Source organism: Herpailurus yagouaroundi, unplaced genomic scaffold (assembly GCF_014898765.1).
Source record: "Herpailurus yagouaroundi ecotype Mexico unplaced genomic scaffold, PumYag 100, whole genome shotgun sequence".
Taxonomy (NCBI): domain Eukaryota; kingdom Metazoa; phylum Chordata; class Mammalia; order Carnivora; family Felidae; genus Herpailurus; species Herpailurus yagouaroundi.
Genome location: NW_024412391.1, coordinates 37,808,227 through 37,836,130, shown reverse-complemented (window position 1 = coordinate 37,836,130; position 27,904 = coordinate 37,808,227). Strand labels below are relative to the sequence as shown.

The 27,904-nt window shown below is 41.4% G+C and overlaps 1 long non-coding RNA gene across 10 annotated transcripts in view; it reads left to right on the top strand.

The window, feature by feature from the left end:
* The window catches only part of LOC121028502 (uncharacterized), an 82,054-nt gene that overhangs the window by 38,810 nt on the left and 15,340 nt on the right, over window positions 1-27,904 (top strand). For 4 of the 10 annotated variants that reach the window (XR_005789259.1, XR_005789262.1, XR_005789258.1 and 1 more), the window contains 4 exons: window positions 553-618; window positions 9,607-9,780; window positions 16,348-16,737; window positions 18,461-18,904. This is a non-coding gene — a long non-coding RNA (uncharacterized LOC121028502). Of the gene's footprint in view, window positions 1-552; window positions 619-9,606; window positions 9,781-16,347; window positions 16,738-17,802; window positions 17,879-18,460; window positions 18,906-25,626; window positions 25,917-27,904 lie in introns of those variants that run through there. The other 6 variants (XR_005789260.1, XR_005789267.1, XR_005789264.1 and 3 more) reach the window with 6 other exon arrangements.

Below are 27,904 nucleotides of genomic sequence, written 5' to 3'. Positions count from 1 at the left end.
GGTCCAAGCAGGGGCGCCTGGATGGCTCAGTCAGTTGAGTGTCTGACTGTTTGTTTTGGCTCAAGTCATGATCTCGTGGTTGTGAGATTGAGCCTGCTTGGGGCTCAGAGCTGACAGTGTGGAGCCTGCTTGGGATTCTCTCTTTCTCTCTCTCTCTCTCTCTGCCCCTCCCTGACTTGTGTTCTGCCTCCCTCCCACTCTCAAAATAAATACATAAACATAAATTTTTTTTTAATTTTTAAATAAACAAAAGGAAGAAATGGTCTAAGCAGACAGGGATAATTGGTGTCTCCAGTGTAACTCAAATGTGCCTAGCACCAAGACCTTGTTACTCAGGTCAAGAGTACCAAGAGGCCTGGTATGAGGGAAGTGCTAGAATAAAATTGGGCTGGCTTCTATAAAATAAGGAGATGCAGTATTTTTTTTTTTTTTTTTTTGGACACCTGAGTTTATGAGCTGTCATTCCTACTACATATGGAAGACTAATAACATTTTCCAGATTAGCAATTGATTTTTATTGTCTGTTTTGATTCTGCTTCCAGACACTCCAAGGTCCCCTCTACAAACCTGAAGAGGAAGCCGTACAAGAGATCCAAGAGTCATGCTGGGACTGTGTAGGTATGTGATTTTCACTCTGGTGATGATGACTCTTTCTTTCCTTCCATGAGGTGTTTACTTCTGTTAGTTAGGACTGTACATCCTAAGGGCATGATAAATCTCCAGCTGACGATTTCTGTTGCTTTCTCCTTTGGCTTAATACCTTTGTTTCTACAATATCTGGGTAGCGCAGGTATGTTGGTGTGAGGTACAGTTCCCAAGGACTGCTGTCTCTAGAAAACAGGGCTTGGAATCAACTCTTTGTGTTCCTTCCTTCCTTCCCCCATTCCTCCCCCCCCCTTCCTTCTTGCGTTTGTTTTTTCCTCTTTTCACATTCATTGGGTTCCTAAAATACATCATGTTCTAGGTTCACTGTTGGAAATACAATGATGGGCAAGTTTGGTGTAATTTGTGCCCTCTGGACTCTATATTTTAATGGGTAAATACAGCTAAGTGAACGGGCAACTACAGTCCTATACCATGAATGTTCATATATAGCACCCAGTGCTAAGAATCTTATCGTAGCACAGCAAACTTGTTCATGAAAAGGGGGGGAACCAGGAAAAGCTCCCTAAAGGAAATAATTACTAGAAAATGCTATCCAAGTGTAAGGAAGTCGAGGTAGGAGAGCAGAGTTAGGAGAGAGGGAATGGTGAGCTAGGAAGAGAAAGGGAAGGCATGGAGTGTTAAGGGTATGTCTTTTTAAGTTTGTTTATTTATAAATGTTTGTTTGTTTAGAGAGAGAACATGAGCAGAGTGAGGGGCAGAGAGAGAAGGAGAGAAAGAGAATCCCAAGCAGGCTCCACGCTGTCAGCGCAGAGCCTGACATGGGGCTCAAATTCACAAACCGTGAGATCATGATCTGAGCCGAAATCGGATGCTCGACTGAATGAGCTGCCTTTTTAGGTATAGTTAATAAATCGATAGTGTTTACTGTAGCCAACCCTATGGAGTAGATAGCATTATCTACATTTTACAGATAGGGAAATTGAGGCTCCACGACACTAAGAAGTTTGCCCAAGGAGTTCAGTGTGGCCGCTCCTGCATTAAAGGGATTTTCTGTGTCATGACTCCACAGGCATTGTCAGGTTAGGAAAGCCAGAGTCCCCCAAGAGCAGGAATCTCAGCACAGGGTTCGATGGCACCTAGGTGGAGCACTCTGGTTCGAGTATCACTGAGTGCTGCTTTGTCCTCAGGTGCTGGGCCCAGCAGAAGTCAATTCTCTGCTTTGTTTTCCCCCAAGCATGTCTCATTACCTTGAAACTTATTTTTGTCAACTGTTTGCTGAGTAAGGCCTTTTCACTTAGAGAGTTTAAACAGGAAACTGTTGTCAAGGTTCTACCCAAATTACCATACACTGTGAGGGGGAAAAAAAAAATCTAAAAAGCAATTCTTAAGTTGCAGATTCATTATGATCCCCTGATGAATTAATTGAATAAAGCATAGTTTGAAGAACAATAACCAAGTTGAAAATAATTTGTTTCAAATTTGGTAATTTTGGTACCCCACCTTTGGTACCCCTACTTCATTTGAGTGCTTTTGTCTCGTGGCCATGCCCCCACCCCCACTCCTTTATTTCGTTGATGTTCTCTTGCTTTACAATTTCTCTTACTTATCTGGCTTACTTGACAACATTTGGTGAGACAAGGACATATCTAAGAATAGCTAATATTTGGGTAGCTTTTGAATTTTATGATCACATGCCTCTCTTGGAATGTTATAATTAAGAAACTTGTAAGTAGCAAAGTCTGCAAGGAGCCAAGTCATGCCATGTGCTTCCTACTCCCCTCAACTATTCATGTGGGAGAATTTGGTTTGTAATGACAACCAAGGGCTATCCTGAGGTGTCAGGAGGCAACTGAGAATTATAGACCACAGATGCCCTTTGATGTGATGTGATGTCATTCCTTCATCCATTCATCCAGCATTACTGAGTGCCAGGTCTATGCCAGTCCCAAGTGTACTTAATCTGCCATCAGCCGACAAACAGGTCCACAGACACACAAGCTCTAAAATAGATGTATGTGTGAAGGGCTGTCTGCGAGTGTCGGCAATGCTTTTTTAGAGAAAGGAAACAGTGCTGGCCCTTGAACATGAAGAAAGAGCAGCAGAAAATTCTAGGCGAAGGGAACGTGCAACGTCAGAGGTATGGTCAGGAGGTAACAGGTTATGGGACACTCAGAAATTGTGGTAGCCAGCTTCCAATGATCCTCATCTCCTTGGGGAGATGATTCATGCCCTTGTGTAGTCCCCTCCCACGCTACACAAGGCTGGCCTGTATGGCCAGTAGACTACTATAGATGTAATGGCATGTGACTGACAAGTCTAGTTGTAAAAGACATTGTGTCTTCCACCTCGGTCTTTTGGATTGCTCATTCTGGGAGAGGTCAGTCGCCATATTGTAAGAACTCTGTGGAGAGGGCCATGAGGGAAGGAAGTAAGGTTTCTTGCTAACAGCCAGCACCAACTTGTCAGCCATGAAGGTAGACCACCCTGGAGGAAGTAGATCGTCCAGCCATCATCAAGGCTTCAGGTGACTGCGGTCCTAGCTGACCTCTGACTGCAACTTTAAAAGGGACCCTGAGCCAGAATTCCCAAGCCAAGCTGCTCCTGAGTTCCTGACAGATAGAAACCGGAAGATAATAAATAGTTACTGTTGTTTGAAGCCACTGAGTTTTGGGGTGATGTGCTGCACAAACACAGGCAACACCAAACACTTCAGCGCATTTCAGTCCCACCAGTTGCTCACACGTGTCCCCACTGATTGGCCCGATATGCTAGTGCCGATGACCGTTCATAAGTCATGAACCCTTGGGCCATTCGTGGGGTGATTCTGCTTGTGTGCTCAGTGCCGGAAAAAAGCCATTTCAGATATGGGTTAGCATCCCTTCTTTGTTCCAACCTTTATAGCAAATGCAAACTATTTCAGAGTATTTCACCTCTTCTTTCCCTTCGTTTGTGATTTGGATAAGCAATGGTACCCAGAGGCTGAGCAAAAAGCAGCAAAAGAGGAAGAAACAATGGCTGTGACTAATCTATAGGCTGGGAAATCCACTCTGAATCACTAAGAAGGAAGAATTAAGGAATCTGTGTGGGGTATGGTAGTTCAACGCTAGCACTTTTCCTTCTTGTGTGTTCCTGTGCCGTGTCCCCAGACATTCCTGCCTGGTGCCTCAGAGGGTCCGTTTACCAGGCAGTGGTTGTTCCCGAGACAGGCCTGCTTGCTGCTGTTCTTGTATAGTTGTACCTCGCTAGTAGTCTGAGACCATTGCTCCTTTACTCTGACTCTAGCCCTTCCAGGATAGGCCCACTCCCAGCAGGGCATGCCCAGACTCAGGCCCACTTATCCCTAAAGATAGTCCTAATCAGAACAGAAATCCTGTTAGCGCTTCCAGCCCACAAGTTCATGAAGTCTGTCAACTCTGAGATCTGTTTTGCATGGGCAGGCTCTGGGCATACCTGAAGCCACTAATATGTATCATCCCAATTTCTCTTCTCTCCTTGCCCTATGCCAGTCTATGTCTCAGGATGTGGCTTGTGCCTCAGTTTCTCTAACAAGCACACTTTTTTTTTTTTTTTAATTTTTTTTTCAACGTTTATTTATTTTGGGGACAGAGAAAGACAGAGCATGAACGGGGGAGGGGCAGAGAGAGAGGGAGACACAGAATCGGAAACAGGCTCCAGGCTCTGAGCCATCAGCCCAGAGCCTGACGCGGGGCTCAAACTCACGGACCGCGAGATCGTGACCTGGCTGAAGTCGGACGCTCAACCGACTGTGCCACCCAGGCGCCCCTCTCTAACAAGCACTCTTGATCTCTACTTAGACTAGCACCGTGTCCCACAATTTAGGAAGAAGCATACAAGGTCCCCATGTTGCTGTGGCTCTCCATAACCCCTTCCTCTCCTTGAGGACTAGTTGCCGCAGCCCATCACCTCTTTCACAAACTGCTGCCTTGTAAGTAGGAGGAATACCTGGAACCACAATCTGGCTATCTGCCTCTTTTCTGTGCCTTATATCACCCACTGCACAGGATTCTTCTCACAAATAGGAATTTCCTGGGTCATATTTGAGCTCATCAAAATTTTCAGACACTGGACAAGTCCCAGTCCTATCAGGTTTCCTGGCTGGCCCACAAATACACGTATTTCCTCTCTTTGTTGCAAGTTGCCCAGACAAACCCTTAGATGTCCCAGCATGCCCTGCACTGGCATTCCATGAGTGATGACAACATCTTGACTTCCTGGGGTCCTATGAAAAAGAAAATTGTTGGATTTAGGATTTAGTTCTTACTGCTCTTACCTTACTATCTAAGTAGGGATTTATTATCAAGACCTTTTTCGTGGAAGGTGAAGCAGGAACAGTGGTGAAACCAGATGAGGGGATGTGGGACCAGGATCCTTAGTGGCATGTACCCTAATTATCTATCTTGGGGGAGGATGCTTCCAGAACTCTAGAGTACTCTAGTTCTGTGGTGAGCCAAGTCATGGAGAGGGAATAGAGCAGATTTTACTGCCCCCATAATCTCCATTTGCACCTTTATGAAAGCCACACAAAATAAAATCCACATACAAGTAGTGTTATGGAAACATAACTTCAATACAAATTCCCTTGTTGTCTTTGAAGGGTCAGTTTGTGGTTCTACTAAGATCCCTAAGCCTCCCCTGAAGAATCCACTGCTCCACACTTTTTTATCTCCTTCAAGAAAATGAGTCTTTCAGGTTCACTGTGCCTGGAATTCAGGACTTCTTCTGAGAAATTCTTCACTTGCCAAGACCCAGTTCAAATTCTCCTTAAACAACCGGTACCAATCTTAGTTTTCACCTCTTCTTTGGGGCTTCCACAGACCCTTCTTCATATCTCTGTGATGGTGCCTTTTATATTTTATGTTAATTTATTTTGCTACAGAATTATACTTATAAGCTTGCTGAATCATGGAGGGTGAGCTTCACGCCTCATCCGATTTTGAAACCCTAGCAATTCACAAGTACATATTAGGTGCTCAGTTTTTAAAATGGTAATTGACCCCGGACGTTAACTTCAAGCCAGCACTCTTCGTGCCTTTTGAAAGGTGGTATGACTTTGTCTTGTGTGCACATGCCACCTCTTACCTCTGTCACTTGACTCATTTAGTACCTGAACCTGGAATGTCTCACACCCCCTTTGCCTGGCTAATGCCGGCTCACTCTTAAGACTTGGCTTAGGTACTACCTGTCAAATTTGGGAAGCCTTCCTTGACCCATTTAGGTTGTTTTTGACAATCCCTCTTAGGAATTGACGTAGAAAATTCCCTCTTAGGAACTGACGTAGAAAATTCCCTGTGAGCATACTTCTAATGCTACTGCCCGTTGTCCTAGATTATCTGTATGTGATCGCTCCTTCGTGAGACTATGAGTCTCTGCGTAGCAACTCCCCATTCACAGTTCAGTAACAAGAAAATGTTTATAGAAGAAGTCAATGAATGCATGGACAATTTTTGCTGACTACCAATCTTGACCCTTACTAAAATCTAGGAAAACCTGTCTACTGGGAAGATTAGTATCTAGTGGCCATTTTGTAAACCTCTGATCCTTAAGACCTCCAGATTAGAAACCACAAGAGAAGCTGAAGGGGGGGAGGGTATTCCTCACTCCTGCTTTCCAGCTCCTGCATTCACAGTTCTAGGCTTGAATTTAGAATGAGATGGCAGGAATGAATTGTGTCACACGCTGCCTGCCGTCAGTTGAATTCAATTATAATTTATTGATTGCTCAGGTCGTCAGAGGCCATCATCATAACCAAATGCCATGGCCTTATTATGGCCCCTGCACTCATTCGTCTTGCACAAATGGACATTCACATACTGAGCAACTGTTGAGAAGGCCATTCCCAAGCTGTGCAGATTAATGCTGATTTCTGATTAGTCCCAGAGTGTGTCTCTGGGCTGACATTGTAACTGGCATTCTTCATTTAAGGAAAAAATGACAGCACAAGCTGTTATAGGGTTTGCATGACTTTCTCAGTATGTTTCAACATTCTTTTCACTTTCCTCTAAGACTAGGACAATTTTTGCTTTTTTTGCCACATTGGTTTTTCTTCTTTTAAAAGATCTGGTTATAGTTGGGTATCAATCTCTGTTGTCCTCTAAATTTTATTGTCATTTAAAAATGGGAATATTGGAGCACTTGATAGTCGGTAGAGCATGCAAGTCTTGATCACAGAATCATTAGTTCAAGCCCCACGTTGGGCGTACAGCTTACTTTTTAAAAAAGGAGATCTTAAACAAATAAACAAATAAAATGGGGTTATTTCTGTTCTTTTTTTCCTTTTAAAAATGTACAATAGCAAAACTGAGATTGTTTAACCACTTTATGACATACAAAAAGCCATACATATTTACTGCATAAAATTTGATGGGTTTTAGGTAAGTATACACCTTGGAAGCTATCACCACTATCAAGGTTGTACTCATACCCATTGCCTCCCCAAGTTTCCTCCTCCCACAAAAATGAAATTTACGGACTATATAATAACATACATAGATATTATATTTATCTAAAATACCAGTTCTGTATTCACAGAGGGATAAATTCATTTAATTAAGAAATAAGGTCTCTGAGTGTTGTTTGTTCTCTGTAAATGTTAACAGATGAATTGGAATTTACATTTTGCAAGTCGATGTTTCTTACTAAGAAGCTTTGCCATCTAAAAAGCATTTCCTGTTCTGTTTCCAGTTAAAGTGTTGCAGTCTGGGGCTCTTCCCGTGATAAGCACTTTCCAATCACAGTGAACATGTTCCAGGTGGCCTTGTTTGGTTGTAAGGGACGGAGGGTAATCTCAGAATAACTCAGTTAAAGAAAGCTTTATTTTACTTGGCAGGAAGCTCGGCATCATTGCACCTCATGAGAATAGGGCTGGAACTCACTCAACTGCATGGCACCTGCTTCTCCCTGCACATCTGCTAAATGCTTCTCTCTCTACCAACTGGCATCTTCTTCCTCTGCTCTTCTTTCTTGTGTGTTACATACCGTATTTTGAATTGCTGTGCCCCCAACTCAACATCATGAAGTTTCATTTACCATCTAGCCCTATGTCTCAGGTTCAAAATTGTCTATATATAAATTCCTAAGAATGGAATCTGACTCACCCAGCCCATCTTTCTGAGCCAGACCTCGTAAGTGATTGGCCACTGGCCAGCTTGTACGTACCTCTCTGGGTAAGAGGTTGAGCCTTGCTCCAATCAGCTGTGACAGTAGTGGGGGGGTCATACAATATGAACATGACTTGGTTAGGCAGAGAAATTGAAAATGGAAAAGTGCATCACAAGGAGGTAAGGTTGAAGTATAAATTTATCCGGAGATTTGCTTAGGCATGAAAACAATGTTTCTTTGTGCCTGTATCGTCTATCTGCATGGGATATCAGGACAAGTGTAGTCATCACTCACTCCTCATGACCTGCAAAGACTTAAGATCCTCCTACCAAGAGGTTTCAAGAGACTCGTGCAGAAAAAAAACAGAACCGGAACCAATGTTGACTTCCTGCCAATACAAAAACTTGCTTGAAAGTGACAGAATCTCATTTCAAACCAGCTTAAGCCAGAAGGTTTGCTGCCCACACAACCCAATTACAGAAAGAAAGGGATTACAGCTGACCTCAGAAACCCATGGAACAGGGCTCCGATGCTCTCTGTCTGCCAGGAATCTCAGTCTCCACCTCTGGCCTCTGCATCCCTCCATGTGGGTTTCATTGTTTTCAAACTGAACGATCCTACCTAGAGCGTTTGCTCAGGGCTCTACCACATCCTTGAAGATTTACCATCAGAGGTGAAAGAAGATTTTAAAAATCCTGGGGAAGGATGCCGATTGATGCAGCTTAGTCATAGTTCTTCAGAGAGACAGAACAAGCAGGATGCATATACATGTGTGTGTGTGTGTGTGTGTGTGTGCATGTATCTCCAGAGTTTTATTTTAAGGAATTGGCTCACCCAACTGTGGGTACTGACGAGTCTAAGATTTGTAGGGCAGGCTGGCAGACTGGAAATTTAAGCAAGAGTTAATATTGCAGTCTTGGGAGAGGATTTCTTCTTTGGAAAACCCCGGGTTTTGCTCTAACGGCTGATTTGACTGATTCAATGAGGCCCACCTACACTATAATCTCCTTTACTTAAAGTCAGCTGATTTTAGATATCCATCATGTCTACAAAATACCTTTATAGCTACATATAGATTTAACATACAATTTAATAACTGAGTACCATAGGCTAGTCAAGTTGACACATAAAACTAATCATCACACGTGATCATCCCTTGGTCCAAGTAATGATGCAACAGAGGAATTGGGGACTGTGATTGGAATAGTTTGGGTCATTTTCCTACCCATATGGTGCACATAAGTGGGGACTCAGTTAATAGAAATGGATTTAGTATATATATGAACACCTATAAACCCATTACCCACCCTCAGGGGTTTATCCATGAGTACGCCCTTTTCTTGTATTCAGGCCCTTAGTGAGTTGGATGATGTCCACTCACACTGGTGAGGGCGAGCTTCTTTACTCAGCATACCAACTCAAATGTTAACCTCTTCTGGAAACACTATTATAGACACACCCCAAAGTAATGTTTTACAAGCTATCTGAGCATCCCTTAGCCCAGTCAAGTTGACACAAAACATTAACCACCACAGCAGTGATTAAGTCTCAGAAGAAATTAAAAAGGAAGACTATGATGGAGAATGGCTTGTGGGGGTTGAGCAACTTAGACTGAGTGGGAGACTGCTTCCCTGGGGCATGTTTGAGTCATGATGGGAAAAACAAAAAAAGAGTTTCCCAAGTAAAGATATGGAGAATCTATTGACAACCGCCTAGCCTATCTCCATTTCCATGTGAATATATATGTATATAAGCGGATCACTCATTGTTCTGCCTCCTTGTATCTTTTTCTTACATGTTGTCTGGACTCGCAGTTTTTTAGGAACATTAGATTTAGCTCCCACACTGATGGCATTTACTGGGTTCATTTTTTTTTTAAAGTTCATACTCCTAAAGGAGATAACCCGATTGGCCCAGCTCCTGCCTCCTCAATATGCTGACCACCCAATGAGTTCACTGCTCTTGGTCATATGCACTACTTTTAGTCTGCTCAGCAATGTAAGATGTGGAGATCTCATGTTCAGAACGGACTGTGCATTCAGCAGGATGGTACAGGTGAGCTGTTTTAGCTGAAGAGTGTTCTTGGGTGCAAGCACCATAATTGAAATATCTGAAGTAAGCACCTACTATGTGTCTGCTACCATATTAGAGATGAATAAGACATGAAGTTCACAAGTTCACATCTAGTGGGAGACTCTACATGGCATCGCTTTCAACACGAATATGTCTTGACCTCCCTAGTTGCCCCAGTGTCTTCTTTATACATTATTATCCTGTTCCCTCTTCCCTTTACTGCTTCTATGTCTGCATATCTATCCTATTCTACTGGAAATGGGATATTCCATGGTATAAGTGAATTGCTCAAAGTCAAGATCTTCTAACTTTTAGCCTAAGGCTATTTAAAGGGTAGTTTACAGACGTGCAACATTGCTTGGGACATGTGAGAAACACAAATTATTAGACTCACTGAATCAAGTTCATCAAGATATCAGACTTACTGAATTATGTTCCCTGGGGGTGGGGTCCAGGAATCTCTTTTAATACGCTCTCCAGGTGACTCAGTCACTGCCAAAGTTGGGGAATCATTGTTTTAGGCTACTCATCTTTGCCTACTCCACAATGCTGGGTATTAGTAAACTTTGGTTTGATCATTTCATTGTCCAAAACTGTCTCAGAAGAACTTCTTCAAAGATTTTGAGTGCTCTGTTCTGGGTTGTAAGGCATCCCATCACACCAGCCAATCAGCATCTGCATTGCCCTAAGCTGATGGTTCTCAGCTGGGGATGATTTTGTCCCACAGGGGACAATGTCCATAAACATTTTTGGTTGTCACAACTTGGGTGTGGGTGACACTACTGGCATCTAGTAAGCCAAGGCCAGAGATGCTGCAAGCATCCTATACAGTGCACAGGACGGCTCCTCACAACAAAAAATTATCCAGCCAAGAATATCAATATTGTTGGGGGTGACAAACTCTGCCCTAGAGGATCCTAAACAATTGATAACCACGATGCCTCAAGATGACATTTTGACCTGTTTTTCTCCTCCTCCACTGCTCAAGTTATTAATAGCCACTTGGAAATGGCTTAGTTTGCTTGCTAGGCAGAGAAGTGTTCTGATTTTGAACTTGATTCAGCAAAAGAAACTGCCACTTGATAGTGGAACCACAATATATCACTCCACAGGCTTCCATCGTCTTCCTCTTCTTTTTTTTCTCAACATTTGGAATGTGTCAATAGCACTCCTATTAATAGTTCACATAGGCATGTTATACATTTAATAAAATGCATGGCCTTTGAAAGTCATAATGTCCCCACCAGGACTTGTATATGATACCATATAATTTTTCTTGAAACTGGGATCTGGCTTAGAGAATGACTTCAATTTGTTTTCCAGAAGCATGTGACACAAATCACTATTTCACTGGCTCTGATCACCAGACCATTGCTGGCCAGCAATAAATGTTTCCCAGGCTATAAACATTTTACTACGGAAAGTTCTTATTTTTAAAAGCTATAAACTGAAACGGCGACCCTCGACAGGCAATGAAACTTACAACATTACTTGTTGAAGTTCTAATTTTTACTGTACTTTAGCAATAACACAAATAATTGGACTGAGAAAATATATGTTAAATAATGCCTGTCTTAGCATGGTCTTCCCCAAAGCAGAATCTGAGGTGAAGGTTTATGATGGATGAGTAGTTTTATCTGAGAATTTGATTGCAAGGGATGAGGAAGGGATGGGGGGAAGGAGGGAAATCTCACACAAGCCTGCACCAGAAGTTGGCCACCCAATGGACGACCGGTCACTTCATAGCATGAGTCCTTGGGAAAACCTATAAAACATATCGCAGAATCATTGGTCTGGATAAGCAAGGGGAAAGCTTTTGTGTGCTAGCTGCCGGTCTCATCAGTCAGGGTTGTTTTACAAGATGTCTGCTTCCCCAAATATCATTTGTGAGTGGTAATTGTTCTAGAGATGCTGAAGGATAGGAACCGAGAGGGGCCTGAAACAAGAAAATATTAGGCCACACCTGTAAGGAACTTGTTTTTTTTTTTTTTTTAATTTTCTTTTTTTTAACGTTTATATATTTTTGAGACAGAGAGAGACAGAGCATGAATGTGGGAGGGTCAGAGAGAGGGAGACACAAAATCGGAAACAGGCTCCAGGCTCTGAGCGGTCAGCACAGAGCCGACGCGGGGCTCGAACTCACGGACCACGAAATCATGACCTGAGCCGAAGTCGGCCGCTTAACCGACTGAGCCACCCAGGCGCCCCAAATGGCATATTTAAATTAGGTTGAGTTTGGGGCGCCTGGGTGGCTCAGTCGGTTAAGTGTCTGACTTCGGCTCAGGTCATGATCTCGTGGTCCGTGTGTTTGAGCTCCACGTCGGGCTCTGTGCTGACAGCTCAGAGCCTGGAGCCTGCTTCGGATTCTGCGTCTCCCTCTCTCTCTGTCCCTCTCTTGCTCACACTCTGTCTCTCTCTCTCTCTCAAAAATAAACATTAAAAATTTTAAATTAGGTTGAGTCATATTACCCATACATGTGAAATAAATATATGATGAATATATATTTGTCTGAGGCATGTCCTATACATCCATATGTATCTATGTACTTATCAATATATACCCCTGTAAGTATAGGTACATGCATGGCACACACACATGGTACTCATATACATGTGCAAATATAATTAATAAGTATATCATTCAAATAAGTATTAAGGCACACATTAAATACTTACATAATATTTTATAATGATAATAGAGATTTTCAATATTTTTCTTACCTACAGCTTTGTGTTGCCTATGAAGTATGGTCACTCTCATTAATTTGAAGAGAATTACCATTTGACATTGAAATGTATGACTGTACTTCTTTTATTTTAAGTTTACTTATTTTCAGAGAGAGAGAGGGAGGGAGGGAGGGACAGCGAGGGAGACAGAGAGAATTGCAAGCAGGGTCCGGCTCAGTGCAGAGCCCGACGCAGGGCTCAAACTCACAAACCATGAGGTCAAGACCTGAGCCTTCAAACCAAGAGTCAGACGTTTGACGGACTGAGCCTCCCAGGCGCCCCTGGCTGTACTTCCTATTGAGAGTCCATGGCAAAGTGTGTCTTTCTAGGGGGTGTTATCTTCCTGTATTCTTTGGCTAAGATATTGAATATGGACTCTTCCTTCTGCTTAGAGTTAAAATCTGACTACTTCTGTTTAAACTCTGCCTATACAACACACTAGTTGTGACCCTGGGCAGGTTGTTTAACTTTTCTGGGCTCCAACTTCCTCACCAGTAAGATGGACACAATAATAGCACCTACTTCATGAGATTATTATGGGAACAAATGAGTTGAACTTGAAAATACTGAGGTTGGGCTTGGTTCATAGTAGTCGTTCCTAGCGTCTTAAGTAGTCATAGCTAATAAATGTTAGCATTAATTACTTTTACACGTGCATACCAAAACTGTGTGGAAGGAGATGGAAGAAAAGATAGGATGGAATTAGTTGGCCTTCTTTTCTTGGGTCATTTCCCACCAATAAGCAATCTCCAATATATTCGCAAGCTGAGCAAACACTTTAAATTGCGTGCCTTTTGTTTATTTGGTTTTTAAGTACTTTGCTTCTCCTAAGTTTTGTTCAGAGATAAGCTTGTAATGTGTTTTAGGGAGTATTTTGTGTGTCATTTGAGAATTGCTGAGTCAGACGAGGAAGTTACTGAATGGATCAGAGCCATTTAAAATAAAAATCCAAGAACTGTTAAAGACAAACATGTGTTCAGTAACTCCTGATGAGTGGAGTGGAGCTCACACTTGCATCCATGCGGCCAGAGGACAGGGAAAGTGTCAGATAAGACAAATCAGAGATGTTCCCTACATACCTACTCATGCTAAGTCCTGTGCTAAGATAGTATGTGCAAAGCTAGGTAGGAGAGTTCCTAACACAAGGAACTCACAGCCTAGTAACCCTGCTACTTTGTGTTTACACAAAAAGTATAAAACAAGTATATGAACCAAATGTATATGAACCAAAGTATATGAACCAAACCTAAAACCTGTTTTAGGTTTCAAATGAAACAAAATCAATCAATCAGTAGATGTTTTGTCTAAGTGGTCTCAGTATAACTTTAGCCAAACGAATGACTTGTATGAAAATATGATCCAAGGAGGATTATATGGGGTTTCAGAACTCGTTCTTAAGAATGTCCTGGCTCCAGTTCATTATTAGACATAGAGGGCTATTGGGAGCCATATGTAGGCTATGCTCTGCTCCTACAGAGAAGGAACAATAGTCTACTCTTAGTTCTCGAGAATGAAGGAGGATGTGAAGAAGATCCCAGAGGGGGATGGGAAAGAGGATTGGATCGGAGTAAAAGTTCTAGGGCCCTTACAACCGAAACACTTACATTCCGTCTGTCTGAGGCAAGAAACATCAAATTCACTGAGCACCTACTATGTGCCAGCTTGCCGACCTCTTTATACATTTCCAAAGTGAGATCTTTAACACTGTAGAAGGTTAAGTCAGCAATCTTTAAGAGATCGATAAGATAATACAATAAGTAGTCAGAGCAGAATTGTAACCCCTGCTTGCCCAACATTCACATCATGAGATTGCCTTTTCTGTAGGCGTGAAAGAGTGAACACCAGCTTGCCAAATACGCAACGGCCTTTTAGATCCAGCTGGTCAATGACAGGGTGAGGCCATCAGCAGTGACTTGGGGTCAGCCATTTTTTGAGCCCTGACACTGACAAAAAAAATGCGCTCGACGTACCATGAGCTTGACAGGGCATGCAAAACAGCTGAAACCAATTAGAGACATAAGCTAGGATTTTCTGGCCAACTCCAAAATAAATAAATTATATGCATAGCCATCCACAACTTGGAGTGGGAACCATTTATTGAATCAAGTAATTGCCTCTCAGTGTCTGTAGCAAGTTAACTACCTAAGGAAAATGAGACAAAAAACACCCTGAATAAAATGCATCTGTTTATCCCATCAAGCAGACTTTTAATTGTATGTCCCTCTGCCAAATTTCTTTGACATTTAAAGCTTGGTGGTCAAGTCTATACTTAAGACTCATGTTGACAAAAGCTTACATAAGACAAAGAAATGAACTACTAATGGTAAATAATGTTAAGAGAAAACAGAAGAGTGGGGATAAGGCAGTGCATATTCTCTCTGTCTTCTATATAATATTGGGTCAAGCCCACAATGCCTTCTTTCCAGAAGTACTGGGGAGGGAACAGAGATGTTTCATCGGAATCCTAGTGTCACTGCTCTGCAACCTTGGGGAGACCCTCAACCTCTCTGCTCCAACTTTCCTCATTCAGAGGTAATTAGTAGTCATTTGTACACTTTGTACATGGCAGAAATTTTTACGTGCATAACCTCATTTACTTACTGTATGCACTCTCCCACAAATTCTGTCACGATGATGACACTGTCCCTGCATCTCAGGTAAAGAAACTAAGGTTTAGAGAATATTTTGCTCCAGGTTATGATGAGAACCCAGGTCAACCAACCTCAAATTCCATGCACTGCCCATCAGAGTGTGTTGGTTCTCGCCACTCTGATAAAATCCAGTTTTTCTCATTTCAAAGTAAGGAGCAATCAGCTGTTAAGACTGTCCAAACTTGACTTTCTTCTTAGTGAACTTTGCTCCACCAGCATCAGCCAACTATTTTGATTTAATTCCCACCCCCCACCCCCCCCGCCACCATGACCACCATGATATGGAACATTACAGCCTTTGATTCCATGTTCTAAACTTTCTCTTTTTTTCCATTCTGTACCCCCACGGCCTTAGTTCTGAGACTGTCTCCTAGATCTGTACAAGAGTCTTTCCTGGCCACTGCTCCTTCCACAACCTCCTCTAATCTATTCTCGTCATGCTGCTGACTGCTTGGCTTTCTGGATTAGGACTCTCTGCTGCGAGAAACCCTTGAATTACTTTCCTCCACCCTCCCAAGGCAGGTGTCACACAGTCACTTGTCATCTCCTCCCAGCCCCAACAACAAGTCAGCTGCCCCCAGTTCTCCAGGCATCCTGTGCTTCTCCATGCCTCTGGGTGATTATCTCTGCCTGGAACCGTGGTGTCCCTTTATCCAAGAACAGACTTCATCTTTGAAATCTCAGCTAGTCCTCAGGATGTTCTTTCCCCTCGTTCTCCTCCTTACTAGCACCCCATCTCTCCTTCCGCACGGATCTATTACAGGCCCATGATTGTCAATTTACAGCAAAGGGTTCCCTGAAACTGATAAACAAGGGAAGAAAAATGATTCTCTGGGAGTTAGACCTCAAAACCAACACATAAAGGATCAAAGCAGCTAAGTGCAAAGTCACCTTAAGGAAACAAAATATTTCCCAAGCTTGGAAGATTAGGCTATAATAAATCTGAAACCCTAGGGGCAGGATTTGCTTCAGAATTCAGATTGTTTTTTGTGATACAAGACAGATACCACATGTTATATAATATCCTTAGCATAATGCACCATGAACATTTTCAATATTTGTGCAATGGAAGTATGAGTCTCACACTAGGAACATAAATGAAGATTATAAATAGCTTCATGTTATTTCAGGTCATATTCTCCCTAAACTTCCTACAACTTTTGTTTTTCAGAGATTTTGGTATTTCAGAATTGCGGATAATGGAATGCGGATGTGAATATCTCTAAAGAAAGAAAGAATCATAGAGGGGAGAAGTGAGCCATGGAAGTGTAGAAAAGGGAGAAGCGTGGAGAACATGTGAGCAGTGACCAGTCAAGCATTACCCAGAAAGAGGCAGGATTTACTATATTCTGATTCCATTGTCAAGGCCAGCGTTGTAGAAAGAAAGAAAGAAGTGCTGAGCTCTCTCAACTGAGATCACTAAACAGTTGGCTCATTTGAACAGTATTTTTCTACTCTTGTACTCCCCAAGCCACTGGACAATTATCAATCTTGGCATATATAAAATATCTGCAGAAGAGAATAATCTTTTCACAACTTTGGGTTCCTACTTCTGTAATAGGTATATATGTGTATATACATAAATATATATGTATATGTTAAATGAATACTCTGACCCTGTGGTTTTACATATCAGTCCAGCCCTGGGAGATATATTCCTCCCTCTGTTTATTCATTTATTTGTCAAGTATGTACTAAGCGCCTTGATGAGCAGTTGACTCAAAGCCTAGCCTTGGACCACACACAGAAATCTGCTGATGTAATGGATGTGATTGCCCTGTGAGGTTTGCTAAGAGTCATGCTGCTGGCGTTTCCATAACATTTCAGGCTTAGCCTCCCTAGGTAGAGGCACCTGGGAAGTTTCTTCTGCTATTTAACTTTCTACAGTAATCACATTTATTTTCTTTATAATAGGTTAGTAATTATTTCCCAGTTTTCAAAGTGCGAGTAATGTTACTTTTTGTGAAAGTGTCCTTAACTAAGAATTGACTTGATCTTCACTTCTGCCTTCCCTGGACTGTCAAGAAAACAAAACTCGAAACCTTATGTAGTCCACGGTGTCATTGTAGAGGGTTCAGGAGATGAGGGGAGGGGTTTGGCAGTCTGACTTCCAAACCCAAGAATTAAAGATCCCTGTTTGTTATCACTGTCACCACCATATAATGCCACTGTCCCTCTGACTTTTCATTGTCTCTCGGCTGACTGCCAAGGCTTGTGAGGTCCCACGCAGGAGGATGGGTTTCCATTAAGAACATTCTCATTCCTCTTATTTAGGAAGCCAAGTCTGGGATACCAAGTGCCCAGTCCTTGAAGAACCCACCCACTCACTAGCCATTTAGTCCAAAGTCTGTTAGACTGGATGGAAAAGAAGTTGTAATCTCCTTTGCTCATCTTAATGCTAAGGAGCTACTTTTCTTTGAAATCCTTAAAAACACAAATTTCCCCACCTACCACCCTTAGAAAAGAAATCCAAATTCTCTCAAGGGATCTAGAAGCCTCAAAGACTCAGGGAAATTTCTATATTCAAACATGATCTATTCTTTTCATGTCTTAGGGGAAATAAACCTGAAAAGAGTATGTAATTTATTTATTTGCCTGGAAATATTATTTCTATTTATGACCCCAGCAGGAAACATCTGGCATAGTCAAATCAGGATAATTTGAAGAAGACAATTAAAGGACTGTTTACAAAGATATAGCCGGTATGTTGGGAAATTACAAGGTGCATTAGTTATTTATTGCTGCATAACAAATTGCCTCCCAAGCTAGAAGCTCAAAACAAGTATTTATTACCTCACAGTTTCTGTGGTCAGGAACTCAGGCACAGCTGAGGTAGTTATCTGCGGCTCAAGGTCTCTTGTGAGATTATAGTCAAGCTATTAGCTAGTACTGTGGTCTCATCTGAAAACTTGACTGGGGACAAACAGGTTCCTTTCAAACTCACATAGTTGTGGACAGGCCTTGCTTCCATGTCGTGACGGCATAAGGCTGTTCTGGGGCATAATGGTTGGCTTCCCCCAGGTATGTGATTCAAGTGAGAATGGCCAAGATAGAATTCATAGCCTTTTCATAACTTCATCTCAAAAGTGTCATCTTAGCTCTCCTGTGTATTCTGGTAGAAGTGAGTCAATAAATCCAGCCCACATTTAAGAAGAGGGGATTATACAAGGGTGTGATTACTGGGAAACAGAATCCCTGGGAACCATCTTGGAGGCTGCCTACCCCAATGAATGGATTGTGAAGTCTTCCAGGGTTAGTTACAGATGAACTGTTTTCATCCCCAGGGCAAAGAGGCAAGGGCAGAGAGCAGTCTACATAACTTGGAAGGATAGTGTCGTGTGGAGAGGGCAGACTTGAGAGACACTGTGCCCTTGGGTCAATGGAACAGACATCTCCAGATGACCCCAGAGAGAGGAAGCAGAGGTAATAAATACCTTGACTTCTTTCTTTTCTCTCCTTCCATCTCTTGGTGGGCCACTAGACTAGCAGAACCCAATCAGATGCCATGAAGCAAGGGAGTACATTGATGTGGTCCATACAAGTCAGCCTGCCAGAGCAGAGAGTGCGTCTGGATGGGTAAATAGCAAATATTGTCACATTATGCTCTAGTAGCTGGCAAATTTCCCATCAAGGACTTTCACATTCTGGGGAATCTTTATTTAAAAGGTTCACTTGAGGGGCGCCTGGGTGGCGCAGTCGGTTAAGCGTCCGACTTCAGCCAGGTCACGATCTCGCGCTCCGTGAGTTCGAGCCCCGCGTCGGGCTCTGGGCTGATGGCTCAGAGCCTGGAGCCTGTTTCCGATTCTGTGTCTCCCTCTCTCTCTGCCCCTCCCCCGTTCATGCTCTGTCTCTCTCTGTCCCAAAAATAAATAAACGTTGAAAATAAATAAATAAATAAAAGGTTCACTTGAAGGGCACCTGGGCGGCTCAGTGGGTTGAGTGTCCAACTCTTGATTTCGGCTCAGGTCATGATCTCAGGGTTCCTGCTCTGAGTTCCTGCTAAGTTTGAGCCCTGCATCTGGCTCCATACTGACAGTGTGGGGCCTGCTTGGGATTCTTTCTTTCTCCCTCTCTCTCTGGACCTCCCCCATGCTCGCTCACACACACACACACATACACACACTCTCTCTCTCTCTCTCTCTCTCTCTCTCTCTTTCTCTCTCTCTAAATAAATAAGCAAAAAAGGTTCATTTGAATTATTATTTGTTTTTTAAGCCTGATTGATCTTAACAACTACATTACAGATTTTTAGTCAGTGAGGAAAGGCTCACCTTTGTCTTTGAATACCCTGCATAACTTTGCCTGTGCCGAACAAGGACTCTTAAAAATCACCGCCATAGTATTTGAGAGCTGGAAAGATCCTTAGATATTATTTAGTAAACACTCATTTTAGGGATGAGAAAATTGCTGAGATGTTAACTGGATTGCTTAAGATCACACAATGCTAAGCCCACATGTCCCAACACTATCTATAATTTACTAATTCCTGAATAGTAATGATAATGACGATAACAAATTGCAAGCGCACAACATTTTCAAGTTTACAAAGAGCTTCCACCCACATCATCTTATTTGAATCTCACAATAATCCTGAGATACTGGGAAGGTAGATGTTATTATTTCCAATTTACGAGTAAGAAAGTGACCTACATAGATATTAGCTATTTTCAGCAGAGCAAAAAGTGATATAATAGGCATCAAAAACAATCCAGACACTTGAGGCTTTTGGGATTCACCTGTTCAGTCTCATCAGATAGATTCATCTCTTCTAATTGACTAAGACAGGCTACGAAATGAGGGGCTGCTCATTGAGAAACCAAGGTTGGACCTTCCTATATGAAGATGGTGAGTGCAGACTGAGTAGATCTCAGGGAACATTCTAAGAAGAGAAAGGCAGTAAAGCAGCCCCACTAAGGGCCTTCCTTGTCTACCACTGAAGGAGCCGTTCCTGGGCTTCCTGGTGACATCCCTATAGCATTCTCCAAGAAATGGAGCTTCTATCTTTCAGGAGAATCTACACAATGAGCATTCACATAGGAAAAACCCAGGGAACAAGAGGAGGGTCTTCGGTAGACTTGGGTAGACTAGGTGGAATGTGAAGCCTATACTACTTTGCTAGTTATTATTGCTATGTAACAATTCCCCAGACTTAGTAGGCTTTAAGACAACAACCCTTCATATTACAGCTCACAATTTCATGGGTCAAGAATTCAGTCAAAATTCTGCTGGGCTATTCTTTTGTTTCACATGGTCATGACAGGGCTGCTCCAGTGATATTCAGCTGGTCTGGTCGGGAAGGGTCAAGAGACTTCAGTCACACAGCAAGGGTTTTGGTGAGGGTGTCTTGAAAGCTTAGCTCACCTCTGCCTCTCTGTAGCTTCGGGGCCCTCTAGGAGATTTCTCCAGGAGGGTAGTTGAGTTTTATACATGCCCACTCACCTTCGGAAGATTTAGAAAGCAGTTTTAGCCTTTTCTTCAAGGCTAGCTCCAGAACTGACATAACATTAGTTTGGCTGTCCAGTTTTGGTCAGTGAAGTCAAGGAGTGGTTCAACAGATCTCATCACTTGGTGGGAAAAGAGACAAAGGTTTATTGCCATCTTTAATCTAGCATAATTCGCACACAAACTTCTCTCATTTCCCCACTGTTTTTCATGCTTACTCCCCATTACAACGTTTTTACAATTATAATCTGAAGGAAATATTAAGGACATGGGCTGGAGGTAGTTTTCGACCTGGGGAACATATATTTGATGATGCAAATTGCAACATCCCTTGGGGAGACAGGTTGGGATCATTGATCTCTGTAGTGTGACTGGCATGTGTCTTGCTTCACCAACCTGGGTTTAAATGACAGAATGTATTCATAACATTAAATAAGGTGTTCTTGATTCTCCTAACCACCTACTTGTCTTGCAATTGTTTACAGATTTCTCCCTCCCAGATATGTTTTTTTAATTTTTTAAGGTTTTATTTATTTTTGAGACAGAGAGAGACAGAGCATGAGCAGGGGAGGGGCAGAGAGAGAAAGGGAGACACAGAATCCGAAGCAGGCTCCAGGCCCTGAGCCATCAGCACAGAGCCTGATGCGGGGCTCGAACTCATGGACTGTGAGATCATGACCTGAGCTGAAGTCGGATGCTTACCCAACTGAGTCACCCAGGCGCCCCCCTCCCAGATATTTTAAGAGTCCCCAGGCCTGCTTCCCTATGTTTGATGCTCACATCTCTGTGCCAGGAGCTGGGGTTTGTCCCTCTGAACAGGATTCTGCAGGAGAGGCTACTGCTGCTCTGTCTCTGGTCTCAGTTCTTATTCACCTCCATTCGCCACCTGCCATGGCATCTTGGGACACATTATTAAGGAAATTCATTGCTATCATTTCAATTCCCATGGTGCTGTGAGAGAATGATCCTCCCTCTCCAAGTGCAAAGGACAAAGGTTCCTCATTTTTTATTCTCATACAAGTTGGGTCCCACTGAGAAGTTGCCCAAGTGCCCAGTATTGTCATACATTTTATTCACCTACACAGAGCCAGGTACCGCAGAGTCACTCAGGTAGCCAGGGAAGCTGGCATTGGATAAGTTCCAGCACCTGCCTGGCCGCATGTCATATCTAGATCCCCAATCCAGCCCTTTGCTCAGACAATTGTGCTACCTATGGGACAAAGTATAAATCTCCCTTTTTCTTACGGTATCTTCTCTCCCAGGGTTGCCATGGGCCAGCTCCCCTCCTGGATTCTGCTAGAACTGGCCATCCCCACTTTCCTATTCCCCTCCCTGTAATTTACCATGTAGGTCTCTATGCGTTCATAGGGTTCCTGACCTTTTTTTTCTTTAGTTCTCCCTGGGGACTTCTCTCAGGCCCTTAATAAGTGTAAACAGATACATGATATGTGTATGCATGTTTGGGGGTGAGATGTAGGGTCTAAACCTTTTTAACAGAAGCATCTTTGCTCCAGTGCCTGTCACCCAAGAACTCTGGATTCTTGGGTTCTAGTCAAACCATATATTTCCCTATTTTCTCTGCTTTCCCCTTGCCTACAAACACAATTTGGGAGAAAAACAAATTCCAAAAATACCCCAGGTATAGAGATGTGCTCTTTCCTCTTTATCCCTCAAGGGACTAAACCAAATTGGCTGTCCCCCTGAGTCAATTCTGATTGGTTGGTTATGAACACAGATGGGCCCCTTTTGCTGCTTCTGCCCAGCCTGGGGTGGAGGAAGTGGTCAGGGGAGGGATTATAGTATTATGAGCTACCACCACATCTAAGCATAATCACAGCACCTTGGGGGCCAGAGAATGTGCCAAGAACATGAATTAGCAGGTGAGCTTGGCCCCTGTTACTTCTCTCCCACACGTGCAGAGAGCATGAGAAGGGGCCCTAGCACACTGTAAACAGGCTTCTAATGCCAGTAGCCTGATAAATTTTATAAATAAAACCAGAGAATTCTGATTATGCATGAATCATCTGTATCTGATTTGTTTCATCAATATGTCAGTCCATGAGTTAGCTTTCCACGTTTTCGAGCTTTCATAGCACTGTAAATGCACTCAGTATCAGAAACTCTGGCATTCAGCACCCCACGTCCCTTTTGCCTTGTGTTTATTTTGGTATCTTGCCCCAGCAACATCCTCTCTCACCTACGGGTCACTCAGCCTTGTGCAAACATCCCAGCTTGGAAGCAAACTAGATTCTGCAGAACTCCCCGGCCGGAAAGGAAGGAAAGAAGGGGAAGCTGGTGGTAGTTTGAAAAGAAATACAAAGGTCTTTAAAACAACCTTGCCATAGCCCTCCTGGAAACCCCCTACTGTCCACTTGCTGAATATTCATTCCCTAGTAGGTGCCAATGAAACTTATCAATGTTGTTTTTACTTTTTTAGAAACAAAACAAATTATGTTCTTGTTATCAATACATGTTTGCAACAGGAATTGTGGGATTTCCAGATAAGCAAATGGAAAATGAAGAAAATATCAATATATAAATTTTATTAACATTTTGGTAAATGTTCTTCCATGTTTTTTCTATGGAAATAACTATGAGTACATGTGGTCCACACCATATATGTTTTGTAATGAGCCTTTTCATTTGATAGACTGCCTGAGTATCTTGTGTTTATATAAATAATCTTTAAGATCATCATTTAATATTGATGTATAGTATTTCATTTTATGAAATAAATACACCATTTATAATCACCATATATTATTTCACTACTTACGTACTGATAAAAACTTAGGTTGTTTTTATTTTTATACTCTTAAAAAATCCTATGTGGAAAATGTTTATAAATACATCTAAAAATACATGCATCCATTTTTTTCTTAAAATTAACCCCAGTTTCTTAAAACTCCTACCTGTGCTATTATTGAGTCCTAGAGTTTGCACATTTTTAGGAATTTTGATATGTAGTCTGAGTTCCCCTTAAAAGCAGGTTCTGTTTTTTTCTTAGGTAATAATAGTATATACAATGCTCACATGGGCTTAAGGAACTTCATAGCAATTATCAAACAGGTTCTCTTGCACAAATATCTCTTTAACAATGCTTGAAGAGACTCTTTAACTTTAGGAATTTATAATAGAACAAAAAGATTAATTGCCAGAGTGGGACTCATATGAAGTTTACTATAGCAATTAAGCAGAGTCATGCAAATTAAGAGAGATGTATTTTTAAATATTTATTATATATATTTTAATCTTATAATGATAATATATGATTACTGTAGAAGATTATTTTATGTATACAGGAAATTATATTAAATTTACTCATAAGCCCACCATGCCTAGAAGACCGCTGTTCAGATCAGATACATGAACTACACATCTTTTATATTTAACCTTCTATTTTGCTCTTTTTCATTCAATGCTTTAGCAGTAGCATTTTGTCACATCGTCAACTCCATTTGAAAACATGCCTTTGATTGCCAGAAATCATATAAAAACGACTCTATGTAAAATATCATAATTAAAAAAATCTTTCTCTTACTCTTGGACATCAGGAATGTCTAGAAATTTATCATAAATATCGCTGGGATGAACATCTTCGTACACTGGTCTTTTTTCAGGTCTATGATTATAGCTTTCACCTTGGGTGAAATTATAGGATCAAAGACATGCTGTTTTAAAAATCTCTTGAAATACTCAAATTTTTTTTCAGAAAGGTATTACTAATTCACTAAATTGCTTTCCAACAAGGTTTGATCAATTTATACTCCCAACCTCACTGGTGGGTCAACTGCACACAGTTGAATACCCTTGAACTCGTAAATCCAGTACCTCTGCTAGCAAAAAAAAAAAAAAAAAAAAAGAAGAAGAATTTTGTTTTAATTAGTATTTTTTATTCATACGGATATTGAAAATTTATTTCAAATAAATGTTTCTTTTAAATTATTGGTCAGATTTTTGGCATATAAGCAAATACAGTGATCAGTCATATACCCATTGTTTAGATTCAACAATGGCCAACATTTTATCCTTATGTGCTTTATCTACTCTCATGAATGTTCCAAGGTCCTTCATCACAATTCCCCATTAGCCTGAGTTCAGGGCCACCAGAGCTCAAGTCCGTTTGCAACGTTTTCCTAGCCAGGTGTGACCGTCTCCTTCTGGGGGATGCCTGGTTGATACGTATGACACGTTCAACCTCCTTCTATGTAGTCCCTGTCCAACTGGATACTGAGGGGAGTGGTCTGTAGTCTGTGCTGTTTTTGGATTTATTTCCCAGCCTCAACGTCAACTGACCTGTGGTTTCAGCATCCTCGTCATGCTGTAGAAGCGGGCCCTGCGTGACTCTATTTGTTCTCAATGTTGATTTTTCAAGAATGTGAGAAAAGGTCAAAATTTAAGCAGCCACTATTTTCCTATGAGAACCTGGAAACTAAGATCTTTTTACGGGTTCTTAAATGTCCTTTGCACATGAAGAGGATTGGCCAGACGTAACAAATAGGATTGTGCTTATTGTCTCCTTTTACATTTTGCTAAAATTTTAAGCCATCAGCTTTTTAAATGTTTATGTCAAATTAATGAGCACTTTTTTGGTGACATTTTCCAGTTTTTACATTGTGGGAGTAAGCATTTCCTATTCAGAGATTGCATAAATATTTGGCTGTAGTACCTGCTGATTTTTATCTATCTGTATTATTTTTAATCATTTAAAATATCTGCAGTACGTTTGGTCTACAGAGCAGAGTGATAATCTTTAGAGTTTTTTTCCCCCAAGTAGGTATTTTTTCACACACTTGTAAAATAAACAATTGTTTCTTCAGTGACTTATGATAATCTTTTTACTGTATATGAAGTTCTTATCAATGTGTATCAGGTCTACTTCAGGGACATGCATTGTATTGCAAAGTTATTGATTATGGCATTGTTTATAATAGTGTAAAGGGGGGGGAACTTCGGTTTTAGCTAAGTAATTATGTTATAGATACATAATGTTAATACTCTATTACAGTTGGTTTGCACACTCAGGAGTTCTTTGGTGCAATCTGAAACTGGTCCGGATGCAGAGGGCAATCTCCCCAATTGCCTGGGCCCAGCTTGCAGTCGGTCAGTCAGAGCTCGTATCCTCTCCGTTACTTCCTCCCATAGTTACAAAGGTGATGTTATTGAAGCATATGTACTGATATAGAAAGTTGTTTGCATTACATTGTCAGAGAACAAATGTAGGTTTTATATTCATGTCTACATGTCTGTAGGTATAACTATAAATTTTAAAACATTTATTTTTGAATATTAATACACACTGGCAAATATCTGGAAGAATACTTCCACATTGAAACGATTAGGATCTTTGAGAGTTGAAGTTCTGGTTAGAATATTATTTCCTTTTGCTTATTCATCTGTATTTCTTGATTTTTTCTAAACAAATGTGCAATACTCTGAAAACAATCTTATTTTGATTTCAGTTGCTTACATTTAAATGGGTTAACATTTTGTTTAAGTTTTATTCCAGTTTATAGGATTAGATTTTGCTTTTGACATTTTAATAAATCACATTTAATTAATCTCTGAATCCAAGGGAGGGTTTTTATCTAAGGGCTATTTTTTTTTGTTTAACAGTAGAGTCATTATGGTAATGAGAAGTGGTAATTCGTGATGAAATCATCTATTTTATAGCCCTATCTTGGTTGATGTATCCTCACCACTTTCAAGTGAAATAGACACAGACCATCAACTGCCCATGGGTTTGGGGTGACTTGACTCCTATTGAGTTTTCTGGTAAGCCCGGTGCTGGCCTCTTGACTTCCTCACAGGATAGGCACCCAGTTTTCTGATTGCAACAAGTTCCTTTTTTTGGATTTCTTTTCTTTTCTTTTTTCTTTTTTTTTTAATCTATTTCTCTATCTGTGGAGGCATCTTTTGAAGAATATTTTTTGAAGGTAAATCCCTGCATATGGCGAAGACTATCCTGTCGTCTTCACCTAAGAAAAAGAAACTTAGTTATGTAAATACTTCTTCAGACACAACCTTTCTCCTTCAAAGTTCTGTAGCCGCTGTAGTATTGTTTTCCAGTGAGGTTGGCTCTGTTTTTAGAAAACCTGTTATTTCTGCCTGGAAGCTCCTAAGAGTTTATAAAATTACTCCCTTTAAAAAAATTTTATGTTTATTCATTTTTGAAAGACAGAGAGAGACAGAACACAAGCAGGGGTGGGGCAGAGAGAGAGGGGGACACAGAATCTGAAGCAGGCTCCAGGCTCTGAGCTGTCAGCACAGAGCCTGATGCGGGCTCGAACTCACAAACCGTGAGATCATGACCTGAGCTGAAGTTGGATGCTCAACCGACTGAGCCACCCAGGCGCCTCTAAAATTACTGTATTTTATTCAAATACTTGGCTAGTATATATTTAGGCATGCATCTATTTTCTTCAGTTTAGTCTGGTACATGCTTAATACTTTCTGTTTGCATATAACAGAATTGGATTTTGGGGGGGGGGTTTCTTGATGAATTTTGTCTAATTATGTGCTTATTGCTTCTTTCGCAATGTCGTAGTTAGATCCTGAATTAACACCTATAAGTCTATATCGAATCTGTGTTTTTTGTTGGCTGCGGTTACTTTCATTGGTTTTGTCTTCCACTTGGGATCTTACCACTTTCCTTGCTTTGTCCTTCCTGCATTCTTAGAGAACAGTTCCGGCTGTCTTCTGTTTCAACGATTACCTTGTCCTCAGTATCAATTCTACCCTCTACTAGCTGTAATGGTGCTTTTACGGCTTCCTGCTACACATTTACTTCTATGCCATTAATTCTTTATAGGATCCAGCTCATTTTTTCTATATACTTCATTGCATTTTAATCTTAGTGTGTGGCTTTTTAACCCCTCTTTTCATATGACTGTGTTTTCACCGAAGTCAAGGTTTTTCGATAATATTGAGGAAGTGAAGCTTTCCCCCATTCCGGTTCCAGTGAGGAATCACATGAGGGATTTTCTCTTAAGTCTTTAGAATGAATTCTGCTTTTTCCTTTTACTGCTTTTTGTTTGTTTGTTTTTTGTTTGTTTGCTGGTAAGCTCCATTTTTCTGTGGTTAATTTACTCATGCTTGTATATGAGGCTTATCCCCTCTTGGAGCTTCCTGCAGAGAGGGTAATTGTTCTTAGCCCTAGCATCTGTTTGCTTACGTGCTACTTGCATACTGCCCTTGGTTCTACTGCTGGATGGAAGACTGATGGCCCAGTTTCTAGTCTAATTCCTGATATCCAGCTGTCTTTGTGTTTTATAGTAGTTCTAAAA